Here is a 13,306-nt window from a genome sequence, read left to right on the forward strand (position 1 = left end):
AAAAATATTATAAAAGCAACATGGATTTCAACTCCACAAACATTCTTATTTTTGAGAACTAAACACACATTATCTTAGCAAAGCACATCACAAACTTCAATTGAAAGCGAAGATATCTATGCATATAATGTATTACTTATTAGCTATTTATGAAAAGGGAAATGCTAATGAATGCCCTGGGCATTGGTTAATAATTCATTTAAAGAAAGTTTTTATGGGAAAAGAAAAAAAAACAATTAATGTTTTGATAGCTTTTTTCATTTATTATAAAAGTAGTGTCAAAACTTTCCTAAAATGAATTGTTAACCAATGCCCTAAGGGCACTCGTTAGCATGACCCAAATGAAAAAGGGGGAAAAAAAGGAGTTGACATGATAGTTAATGAAAGAATGGAATCTCCACTAGTGAAGGTATCAAAAAAGAAAAGAAAATTAAGTACGAAAAAGTAGAGTGGAAGGAGATTCATTTTGGGTTAAGTTGTGTTTCAATATAGCATATTAAAGGTCTCAATTAGAGAGCCTTTACAAAAAGTGTCAAAAGTCTTATAATTCAACCGATAGTTTAAACATCATGGGCTCAAATCTCTTTTCCTTCAATTATTGAATTATTAAGGAAAAAAAAGTCTCCACAAAAAGTAATCTCCCGGATATTATATTATAAACTCCCATACATAATTTGTGTCTAGAATATTTTACTAATATACAAGTTTAGAAATTTAAGAATATATAAAGAGATAATGTAATGTAATCTAATAATAGATTTAAAATATTACTGTATAAAATCTACATGAATTTCAACTCAACATTCTGTTTTTTGAGAAACAAACACACATTCGAGGAGTGAGAATATGGTTCTAACACAAAGATGAACTGAAAATTCCACTTAAAATGTATGATAACTCAACGGACATTGAGTGTGTATAATAATGTCTAACTGATTAACTAAAAAAAAAGTGTGTGTAGGGGGGGACGGGGGGAGAGTTACCTGACACGATAGTTGATGAAAGAATGGAATGTATGGAATCTTCAACCGTGAAGGAATCATAGAAAAGAAAATTAAGATCAGAAGGAGATTTTGTTTTCATTTACAAGAAAGGTAACCTACTTAGTACCTATACACAGCTACACTAGGCAACACTAATAGAAGTCAGTAATTAACTATTTCATAACATGCCTATATTCACTCATAAAAGGCTGAGGCAATTCCCACCGCTCCATTGAAGGAATTGCCCAATCCTACTTCTTACATTTTCAAAAGTAATAGCCTATGAGGGCTGCATGGATATGGAGATCATTACTAGAATCGGGAAATGTTCAAAATTTTAAGGTCATATCAAGATTTTAATTTGAGATCAGAGCAGGGTTTGGTCGGAGGTCAAATCTTAATGACGTGATAATAAATTTGTTAAGCTGTGTATTTTTGTATTGGCTTTATTTCATGATCAAATTTGATTGTAATTTTTGCTTAATATCTTGCATTTGTGGGCGAGGTTGTATTTGGGTTGGGCTTTCAATTCAAAGTTGTTGACATTGGAAAATTGAATTTTGCACCCACCAATGTCAGTTTGGCATTCATGAATTTGACATATGACATTTCGTCAAAAAGCAGTTGGGTCTCTTTTTGCGAGTCCCTGGAAATTTCGCACCCATAAATTGCTCATACTAGAGAGAAATTAGTTATTTGGATTACCTGCTGTTCCAGCCTCTTCCCAATATAAATATTCATAATTCCCACGATTTATACAATGAAGCACTCACTTGAGAGTGTTGAGAATTTTATTGTGAGAGCCAAACACCATTAATTCTTTACACTCTTCTCTCTTACCATAGCCAAATCCTTGAGAGGAGATTTGATCATTCACACCCATCATCACCTAAGTGTTGTGATTATTGTTTGGATTGCTATGATTATTGTTTGGATTGCTAGTAACAATTGGAGATTGCTCAATTTCAGACTTGGAGGCTTGAAGGTGGAATCAAGCTTGGTTGTGGGATCTAGGATATAGTTTGAAAAACAGACTTGATGTAGTCAGTTGCAAGTTTGAGCTTAGAAGACTCAAGTGCTTGGGTAGCTTAGATTTGAAGGATCTATGGGGTAACCTTTGTACCGAAACGATTTATTTTAGTGGATTGTTTGACGGTCTATCCGCAAAGAAGTTTTTATAGTAGGTACTTCAATTTTCCTTTTTGATAACACATCAAGTGTTATCTTTGGTTTGCTTATCTTTACTTATTGCAATTGCAGATTTAATTGCTTTAGTATGTCTATCCATTCAATTGCAAGTACCCATAGTTAATTTAGTTATTCACATATATTCCACATTAATTGTCAGATTAGCCTTAATTAACTTAGTTGTAATTAAAATTTGGGGACTAAAATATTGCCTAGAGAATTAGGTAGATTTCTCATAATTAAATATAAATAAATAGATGAATTTGTAAAAATAGTAATTAAAATTGACTCAAAAAAGCAAATAATTTTAGATATTTGATATTTTTAAATATATTTTCACAGCTTTTATAACATGAAAAAAAGTTAATAAAACCTAAACAAGTATAAATAGATAGTGAATTTATTAATGAGTGAATTGCACTCTTCTCCACTAAGATTTTTTGCTATTACACTCATCTCCTTTCTAGTTTAGAATAAGACCCTCACCTCTTTTAAAATACAAACTATTTATACTAACCTACCCTGGATGATTGAAAAAGGGCTTTTAAAAATATTGAATTTCCTATTTTACATTACATTTAAATTATCATCCACACCCCATCTAATAGGAAATTTGGAATTAATTTTTTTTTTATAAAAATCATCCATGAGAGGTTAGTGTAAATAGTTTGTATTTTAAGGGAAGTAAATGTCTTATTACAAACTAGAAAGGAGATAAATGTAATAACAAAAAACCTTAGGAGAGGTTAGTGCAATTTTTCCGTTTATCAATCATTCAATAACGATGGCATATGACATCTAGTAGTCATAATCATAGATTTTTCCTTAACCCAACAAAATTAGGTCAATCAAAAATCAACTCAGTTTGTTGAAATAATTCTCTCTCACTAGAGGCATTTTTTTTTTTTTTTCTCATAGTCATAGTTATGGATTTTGATTTTTCATCGAATTCATATATGAGAGCAGCAACATGAAATAGGGCCAAAGTTTCAAAGGTAGAGTTGCTCAATGCTAGAAACACCCAAAAAGATAAGAGGGTGAGAAAGAGGGGTTAAATTCAATACCAAATGGAATCGATAGTGTGGCGTGAGTCGATGGTAGTAGTAGAGTGGAGATATAGTGATGGCACTGAAGGATAACCCACTCGAACCATCAAAATTGCCCACGTTTTTATGAACTTAATTGGTGGTTTAACTGTAATTCAAACAGGTCACAATCAAAATTGCTGGTCCAATCTAGGTTTAAAATCATGCTCACTTTCTTTAAAAGCAAGAATGTCATTGGAATTTAACTCTAATAAGTAATAAGAAAAAAGAAAAAAGAAAAAAGAAAATACTCATTCAAACTTGTTTACATGTCACATTTGTGTAGCAAAACTTTATTTTGGTAAGACACATTTTTTTTAAAGATAGGAAGATAGATAGTGAAGCAGGGGAAGATAAGATTCGAATGACACACGAGGCACTATAATGATTCTATTACCACTGGATTTAAGGATGAAAATGAGACAAGATAGGGTCAGATCATGGGTATCTTATTCTTGCCTTGTGTTCTCTTCGAGGTGAGGAAAATCCACATGAGGTAGGTCGGGTTGAAAATGTTTTATTAATCCTAATAATATGTATTCAACTTTAATGAGATAAAGATGAAATGTATAAGGCAACTGTGGGAGTACCAAGAGAAAAATCGAGACAAGTGTTTTGAATATAATAATAAAATAATTCTGTGTGTGTATATATATATATCATAACTGGAATATCTATAGAAAAAACTATATTATATGTATAAATAAGTTAAACAAATGTTAAATAAAATATCTAAATTTACATTCGAAGTAAGGTGGGGTAAGATAGGATGGGCCGCCTCTTCGTGGCAGAGAAAATCTGCATAAGGCAAAGTTAGGCATAGTGGTTGAGGTAGGGCAGGTCGTTTTGCCATCCCTAATTGAGTTGCATAAGACGCTAATTTTTTTTACAGAAACTAGGATAGAGAGAAAGTTACGTGAGTTAAATGAAAAAGAATAGAGGAAATTGACATCAGTCAACCATTCTTGCCATTATGGTCAAGATACACAAAGACCAAGCGGCTATGTCATTCGTGTTAACCTTAATTTACTCACAACATTCATAAACTATTATAACATTATTAGATTATGATAACAATGGTATTTCCAAAATCAAATCTAATAGTACAATAGTGGAGTGAAAGTATTAGTTTGTTCCTTTTATTTTATTTAAAAAAAAAAAAAAACCTTTTTGTTATCATATTAGTTTTGGAAAGCTCTGACTTCTCCATGTTTATGTCTTAATTCTCAAACCATCTAGAGTATTAAATTTTTGTTTTTTGTTTTTTTTTTTCTCACTAAATTCGATAGGTACGATTAATAAGGAACAAGAGATTTAAATTATGGATGTCTCTGGTAGACATAAGAGGTGTTTTTTGAGCTATAAAACTTTTGACCTAAATTGTTGCTTATTAATTTAAACAAGAAATAACCTCTCATATTTGAACCCCACTCCCCCTCCCCCTAACAAAGAAAAATGAAAACCCAATTTATCATTATTACTTTATTATGTTAAAGCAACTCAACACTAATTAGGTTTGGTATTCTCTAAGAAAATATTTTTTTAATATATTCTAGTAATTAGATTACATTCGGTTTTGTCTACAATCTACTTATGATCTCTCTCTCTCTCTCCACAGATATATATATATATATATATATATATATAAATTTAATGCAACCAAGAAAGGTTTATGACATAAAATTGTTGTTGCAAATTCATTTTTGGGACAGTATTTAACGATTTGTGATGGAGTGAAATTAATTTTGATGCTTTTGTAAGAGTCTAGGAAATGTATTGTAAAGTCCATATTTTTAGGTTGGCAACTATGAACAAATTGTAACCTTTAGAACTTAGTTTTGTCTAGTTTTTAGTCTAGAAATATTCTAAAACAAGAAAAATGAAGTTAAGCACAGTTGAAGGCTCAAAGAAATCAGAAAAGCATGTGCAGACAAGTGTTACTTATCTCGACCAATCGAGATACAGGCCAGATTTCAAATCTTGCTTTTATCTCAACTGTTTGATCTATGGTTTTGATGGAACTTAAGGATATATAAATACAAACCCTAGAGCACAATTTTATAGATTCAAAAGGGGAGTGTTATGTACACAGATATGGAGATTTTCTATACCCTTTTGGAGCTATAGATGGAGACCTTGTGTAAACAATAGATCTAGTCATAAAGCAAAGCTGTTGCATTCAATCAACCATAGTTGCTGATTTAAAATTTTGATTGGAGATCTTAAAGTTACAAACTGGAGAGTTTGTGTTGTTGATCCAAATCTTTGAGTGGAGATCTTAGAGTCATAAATAGGTGAGTTTGTGTGCAATAGTTTCATAGTAGAAAAGTCTGTGAATTCGGAGTTATGTGTGGTCACGTGAGTAAGTACTACATGAAGTAGCGGTAGATTTAGGGTTAAGTCTATTATATAAACTTTTATTTTATTAGTGAAATGTTGTCTTGAGGATTGTTTAGGTTAAATCCCCCCAGGTTTTTTACTTTGAAATTATAGTTTCCAAAGTTTTCCTGGGTCATCATTCTTGGTATTAATTTGAATTGTGAATATTTGATGTTTGTTTAATTCAAATCTACTGCATAATTGATATAATTAATTATTTGGTTAATATTTAATAAAATCTGAGACAACTGGGGTTTAAAACACTAACATGTATAGTGTATACAACAATAGTTCTTAAGGATGATGAAGGAAACTTTGCTAGGGCTGGACCAATAAACTTTCAACTAGGTTTCCTAGGTGGGCTAAAGCCCAAGAAGCTTATATGGCCGGATCAAAATCTAAGAGATTGGGTGTAAATATGTTATCTCTTTGAAGTAGATTCTCAGGTAGTTGTTGAAGCTGTTTTGAGTTTGAAAGTTTCGTGATAATTCATTAGTTATAATAAGGGTATAAGATTTGAATCTTGAAAGTTTCAATTGAAAATATCAAAAAGTGTTAATTGAAATGTTGAACTACAAAGAGTTAAGACCGTGCACTTATTTTAGAAATTGGCAAACCTTTCTTAGATATCAAAGCCCTCTTGGGCTTATTTGTTTTCTGATTGTTTGTTTATATTCCTAAATCAGATAATGCAACGGCAGAGATACATAAGCCAAGCTGCATGGTTTCCTTAGCTAGATCTCTTGTGAGTTTTCATCATGAAGAAGATGGAAGAGTCACGACCCAACAGGCTATAATAGAATGGTGCCAAATAGTGTCACTTCAAATTGGCGATGGCAGCAATACAAGGTGACTTTTGAAAAGTTTTATATTTCGATTGACACTTAAGACTTATCTATATATATAATAATAGGTGAAGCAAAGAGAAAATCCAATTAGATTTCAATTGGATTCTCAATTTTGCGCCACTTGTCCTAACCAAAACTCAAAAAAAAATTTAATTAGATTATAAATTTGACTTCAATTTTGTGTCATGTATCTTATCTAAATTTTCTAATTTTTGTGCCCAAATAAATGATGCATTAATATTTAACACGGAAGCCAATAAAACCACAATAATAATGCTCATTGGCCTAAGCAAAAACATCTTACCTGCACACTTTCATGGAGATTATAAATTGGACTCCAATTTTGTGTCATGTATCTTATCTAAATTTTCTAATTTTTGTGCCCAAGTAAATGATGCATTAACATTTAACACGGAAGCCAAGAAAACCACAATAATAATACTCATTGGCCTAAGCAAGAACATCTCACCTGCACACTTTTATGGGTGATCTCAATAGAGTCTGGAGTTCTTCTAATCCCACAACCAGAACCAAGGAGTCCAACGAGAAAGACTATAAAAGCAAAACATCATCTCCTCCTAATTCCATATCTTCATCCCATGTCTCCTCCTCTCTCAACCTCTACCAATTAGATCCACACACTGCCCTCTCCTCGTCCTTACGAATTTTTTAGAGCAAGGCCGGGTTCAATTCCATATTTTCTCAATTTCTAATTTGTCATGCATTGGAGAGGAATATTCATAAATTAGCACATATAGATTATTATTATTTTTGTTTTATTTTGTTTTTTAGAATAGCACATCTAGTTTGTTGATATTGTCGTGTTTGATCTCTCATACCATGCTATACTATAATTTATATATATATATATATATATGTAAGAATATTTCTTAATTAAGATTATATTGAGTATTTACTTATATCTTTCTCAGGCATTTGGCTAAAATTGAGGTTATTATTATTATTATTTTTTTGATAATTTTAGATCTAAATTAGGATAATGAAAGGTCTGTTATGTACGGGCAGTGTCAGGCTGTCAGCTAACAGGGACAAGGTAAAGTTCTATACTAGTATAATGTATTGGCTAGTTGTAATCAATTATGACTAGCTTTCCTTTTGGCGGTTTGCGTTTGTTGTCTCATATTAATCTGATGCTATTACAAGGGAATATGCCAAATTCACGACCAGTGATGTGATTGCCCATTAGCCTCACACCCCAAGTATCAAAAATAAAAAAATAAAAAAAAAGAAAAAAGAAAAAGAAAAAGAAAAAACAGAAAAGAAATGGAAATTAAAAGGACAGAAAAACTTTAAAAAACACTTGCTCATATGCGCTTCACGCATGCGATGCAACATTTTTTTTAAGTGGTTTTATTTTGTAAAAAAAAAAACTTGTGTTTTTATTATATATATATAATTTTTATTTTGAGAATTTAATTTATAAGTGGATAAAATAATTTGAAAATTAACAGGAGAATGACCTTATTTTTTAGGTCATATTTTAGTGGGAGTTAGAATTGTATTTTTACCGGATTATCTTTTAGTTTTATCTCTACTTAAACATAGAGGTGTAGGAGCATTTTTTAACTAAAAAAATGAAGATTTTAAATATGTGAAGCTCCTTAAATGGTAGTAGTATAGAAAATTTGTTTCAAAGTACTCCAAATTATCTCCCTCAAAAAAAAAAAAAAAAAAAAGTTACTTCAAATTTTTTATTTAGATTGAATTTATAAATTTTCGTCAATTTCTTTTACCTATAATGTGTAAATCCATTTAAATAGCAGAAAACTCTAAATGCTATTTTTTAGCAAACCAAATAGTAAAAACTATCTCCATCCAGTGTGCCGTTTGTGAAAAAATTAGCAAAAGTTTTACACTTTGCTACAATAATATGCTACCAGTAGCAAAACACAATAGACATAAAAATTAAAACAGAACATCATTTTTTAAATCAATCCACAATCTCGCTTCTAAATAAAATAATCATTTTCCCTCCTCTCACTAATAAAGAAATAATCAAAAAAGAATATTTAAATAATTTTTTTGAATAAACGGGTAATATAATAAGTTATAGGATGTATGGTATATTATTAAATGATATCGTAAAATAGATAAAGTAATCCTCTAGTGTGTTAAAGTAACATTTTTTTTAGCACACCCAAATACTATCACTATTCACTAAGCCATTTGATTTTTTATTTTTTTTTAAAATAATTTTGTTGGATGTTCGGACCTAATCTTTTAGTTTTTACTGAATAATCAATGACATTGTTCTTAGGAAAAAAAAAAAAAAAAAAAAAACCCAATGACATTGAAAACCAAGATTCAAGAAGTAGACTTGTGAGATATTACAGCCGTGGCAAACGTTGAATTTACAAAGATTATAAATTGCAAGAGTTTATCAACAAGTCGTTGTAGTATAGTGGTGAGTATTCCCGCCTGTCACGCGGGTGACCCGGGTTCGATCCCCGGCAACGGCGTTATATATTTTTCTTTTTTGTCTTGATTTCGAATTCGTCCAAATTACTGATAACACCCTATCCATTTCAAAAGTTTAATTATTTATAACCATAAATACTGAGCTCAATAGTCAAAAATTGCAATACGGTTTGTAAACCAACAAGTATGGGACTATGATTAACAAATTAATATACAAATCCAAGAAGTCCATGGGGGCTATTATTAACAAATACTAGTGTATAATCCATGCATATACACGGTATAATTAAAAACAACACAATTAAATATATATGGATTCAAATTATACATTGTTTAAGTCATAGATATATACATTGGTTTTTTACTCTTCTTTTCTTCTTTATTATTTTATTTTATTTTATTTTTTGGATATACACATGGGGTTTTTTTTATTGTTTATTATTAGTCTCTTCGTTTTTTACATAACATTAACTCCCCTAGAAATTAAAAAAATATATAGATAGGACATGTGGCGTAAAACTAGACTACAATTACAATCCAATTTGAAATCTAATTAGATTTTCTTTCAGTTTTACCTATTAATATATGAAAAATGCTAACGAATGCCCTTAGGGTATTGGTTAATAATCCATTTAAAGAAAGTTTTTATGAAAAAATAAAAGAAAAAAAAACAATTAATGTTTTGATATATATATATATATATTTTTTTTTTTTCATTTCCCATAAAAGTGGTGTTAAAACTTCCCCAAAATGAATTGTTAACCAATACCCTAAGGACACTAGTTAGCATGACCCTTAATATATATATGAGATGGGTTCAAGTTACACCTGGTATAATTCTAAAGAGTTACACATTTTCTAAACCATTAGATTTAAGTAAATCCAACGGTTAAAAAATAATACTCATTAATGCTAATATTCTTATTGATCTCATTTATTATCCCTTATTTATGTCATTCCATACTTATCTCTAAACCCAAAAAAAGATATATGTATTTCCTTCTCTCTCTCTCTCTCTCCACTGCAGTACGTCTCTCTCTCTCTCCCCCTTTTCCCTAAGTTTCCACCTCCATGGCCAAATTGTTGATAGCAAAATATGTATACTCTACCAAGTGATATGTTGATGTGATGATTGTATATTCCATCAATTGAAAGATGAGTAGAGGCAACACTACTCTACCAATCAATCCAAATCGGAGACAATCATGGATAAATTTAAATGATAATCTGCAATTTTTTTTTTTTATTAAAAATAAACGGAAACAGGGATACACAATAGATGCTAAGTCTGGTGGTAACTTTTTTATTAAAAAAAATGCAAAAAATTGCAAAAAAAAAAAAAAAAAAAAAACAATTCTTTTACCGATTAGCCAAGAAGTCCTAACAAATCCAATAAGTGTGAATGACTCATAAGATTCAGCCGTAAACATATTCTCTCAAAATAACCTCTCCTAAGTCCTAACTGATCCAAGAAGTATGAATGCCTTGAAAGCTTTAGCAATAAACACACTCTCTCAAAGTAACCTCTTAAGTCATAAGAAATCGATGCTCGTAAGGTTTAATAGTAAGCATACTCTCTCAAAATATGGTTTAAGTTTTTTTTTTTTTTTTTCGTTCCTATAACAAGGACATCATATCCAATCATGAATGGTTTTCCTTCAACTTTATTGAGGTTTTCACTAGTAAAACATCATGTGATAAAGTACCTATTACTTGTACTCAAATGCTTAGACTTATACAATTTAAATATACACACACGCATCCCACCATGTAAAACGCAAGATGTCCGATACTCTCATACCTATTGCCATTCAAAATAATAATTATTCTCATTTTAGAATCCAATTTTTTAAGTGCTTTTATTTATTTATTTAAATTTTGTGATTCAAATTGCAGTATTTAAATGGCATGGAAATTGGATAAAATTTTATACTGGAGAAGCAGTCTGTTAGAAGAATGATGAAAATGTTTTGGAGGAAGTCTATTAACAATTTTGCCAAAACGTGTTAATGTCTCCAAGGATGGCTTTCAATTAAACATTGTCAACATGTTGTTTTATAATGCATTCACAGACTACCTATTATCTTGATTCAAGACCCTTTTGCTTATAGAAATTGATCAACAAAATTGTATTTTCATCCAAAGATAAAATACACATGTCAAAAAAAAAAAAAAAAAAAAAAGACAAGTGCAAAATGATCTGATAAGAATGAAATGCAACTGGCGGCTGTGGCTTTTTTTGTAGCTGGCGACCTGTCCATGGAGGTGGAACTCGAGAGAGAGAGAGAGAGAGAGAGAGAGAGAGAGAAAAAAACGTATTGTAGTGAAGGAGAATACGTATACATTTTTTGGGTTTAGAGATAAGTATGGAATGATATAAATAAGGGATAATAAATGAGATTAATAAGAATATTAGCATTAATGAGTATCTTTTTTTTAACCGTTGGATCTATTTAAATCTAATGGTTTAGAAAATGTGTAACTCTAAAGAGTTACTCCAGGTGTAACTTGAACTCATCTATATATAAGATGGGTTCAAGTTACACCTGGTGTAATTCTAAAGAGTTACACATTTTCTAAACCATTAGATTTAAGTAAATCTAACGGTTAAAAAATAATATTCATTAATGTTAATATTCTTATTGATCTCATTTATTATCCCTTATTTATGTCATTCCATACTTATCTCTAAACCCAAAAAAAGATATATGTATTTCCTTCTCTCTCTCCACTGCAGTACGTTTCTCTCTCTCTCCCCCTTTTCTCTAAGTTTCCACCTCCATGGCCAAATTGTTGAGAGCAAAATATGTATACTCTACCAAGTGATATGCTGATGTGATGATTGTATATTCCATCAATTGAAAGATGAGTAGAGGCAACACTACTCTACCAATCAATCCAAATCGGAGACAATCATGGATAAATTTAAATGATAATATGCAATTTTTTTTTATTAAAAATAAACGGAAACAGAGATACACAATAGATGCTAAATCTGGTGGTAACTTTTTTATTAAAAAAAATGCAAAAAAAAAAAACAATTCTTTTACCGATTAGCCAAGAAGTCCTAACAAATCCAATAAGTGTAAATGGCTCATAAGATTCAGCTGTAAACATATTCTCTCAAAATAACCTCTCCTAAGTCCTAACTGATCCAAGAAGTATGAATGCCTTGAAAGCTTTAGCAGTAAACACACTCTCTCAAAGTAACCTCTTAAGTCATAAGAAATCGATGCTCGTAAGGTTTAATAGTAAGCATACTCTCTCAAAATATGGTTTAAGTATATAGTTTTTTTTTTTTTTTTCGTTCCTATAACAAGGACATCATATCCAATCATGAATGGTTTTCCTTCAACTTTATTGAGGTTTTCACTCGTATATATATATGTATATAGATTGCTGAGCCATGCTGGTTTTGACATTACAACAGCAGCAAATTAAGCTCTAAATTGATCAAGGTGAAGTCCTTGAAAGCCTATACTGGTTTTGAAGAGCCAAGTGACCCCTTGTGGGGAGGACCTACAGTACTGTTGCTTACAGTCAATATGGCCGTCCAAGCTGATCAGTTAGACTTTTATCATTTTTGTAGGTGATGTACGTAGCCTTTGCTATCCTTGCCAATCCTATTACTATACCTTGGCTGATGCACAGAAAAAGTTGAGCATTCCAGTGTTTCCATAATTCTTTCTATGTATGACTGACTAGAAGTTGTTAGGTCTATATGTATTAGTATTGACAAATCATGTTAAATTATGAGTTTTCTTGAGTTTTAGAGTTGTAATTCAAAAATAAAGACAAAGACCCAAAATCAGCTCAAGAAAAAGAAGTTTCTGTTAGCTCAATATCAATCTTGATAACAACCGTGATTTTTCAAGCTACTTCAATCAAGAATTGCACGACCAAATTTGGAAAGGCCCATTAAGTCATCAATTTTAGCCTTAATTTGTGCGTTACTTGAAACTTGAAAGATTATTAAGGATACATTAGCTCTTCTCTAAGGATCCAAACCCTAATTCTCTTAATTTTACCATTCGAATTTATCAAAGTAAATTTGAAGATCAATTGGTGAAATTTCTTGGTCTAGCCATATCAAATTTGACAAAATCTTTCATTCACTCAAATTCAAGGTACCTGAGATTAATAGGCTGTCTGTAATCTTTATTAATGAGCCCCAACTAATTTTTTTTTCTTTCGTTTTACACTATATTTATGTCTCCTATTATGACCAAATTACAAAATAAGAAATTCTGCAGGGAGCAAAAAATACAAAATAAGACTTTTGTTCAATGATAACAAACCCAAGCTTTGCTTAAGTATATATTCTTTTATTCTGACCATTAAAAGTTAAAAAGAAAAACTTTATTTATTACAATTTACTAAGAAA

The 13,306-nt window shown here is 30.6% G+C and overlaps 1 non-coding gene across 1 annotated transcript; it reads left to right on the forward strand.

The window, feature by feature from the left end:
• Nucleotides 1-8,891: 8,891 nt before the first annotated feature.
• Nucleotides 8,892-8,963, forward strand: TRNAD-GUC. The gene has a single exon. It is a non-coding gene; the product is annotated as a tRNA-Asp (tRNA).
• The last annotated feature ends 4,343 nt before the right edge of the window (nt 8,964-13,306 follow it).

Source organism: Quercus lobata, chromosome 5, assembly GCF_001633185.2.
Source record: "Quercus lobata isolate SW786 chromosome 5, ValleyOak3.0 Primary Assembly, whole genome shotgun sequence".
Taxonomy (NCBI): Eukaryota; Viridiplantae; Streptophyta; class Magnoliopsida; order Fagales; family Fagaceae; genus Quercus; species Quercus lobata.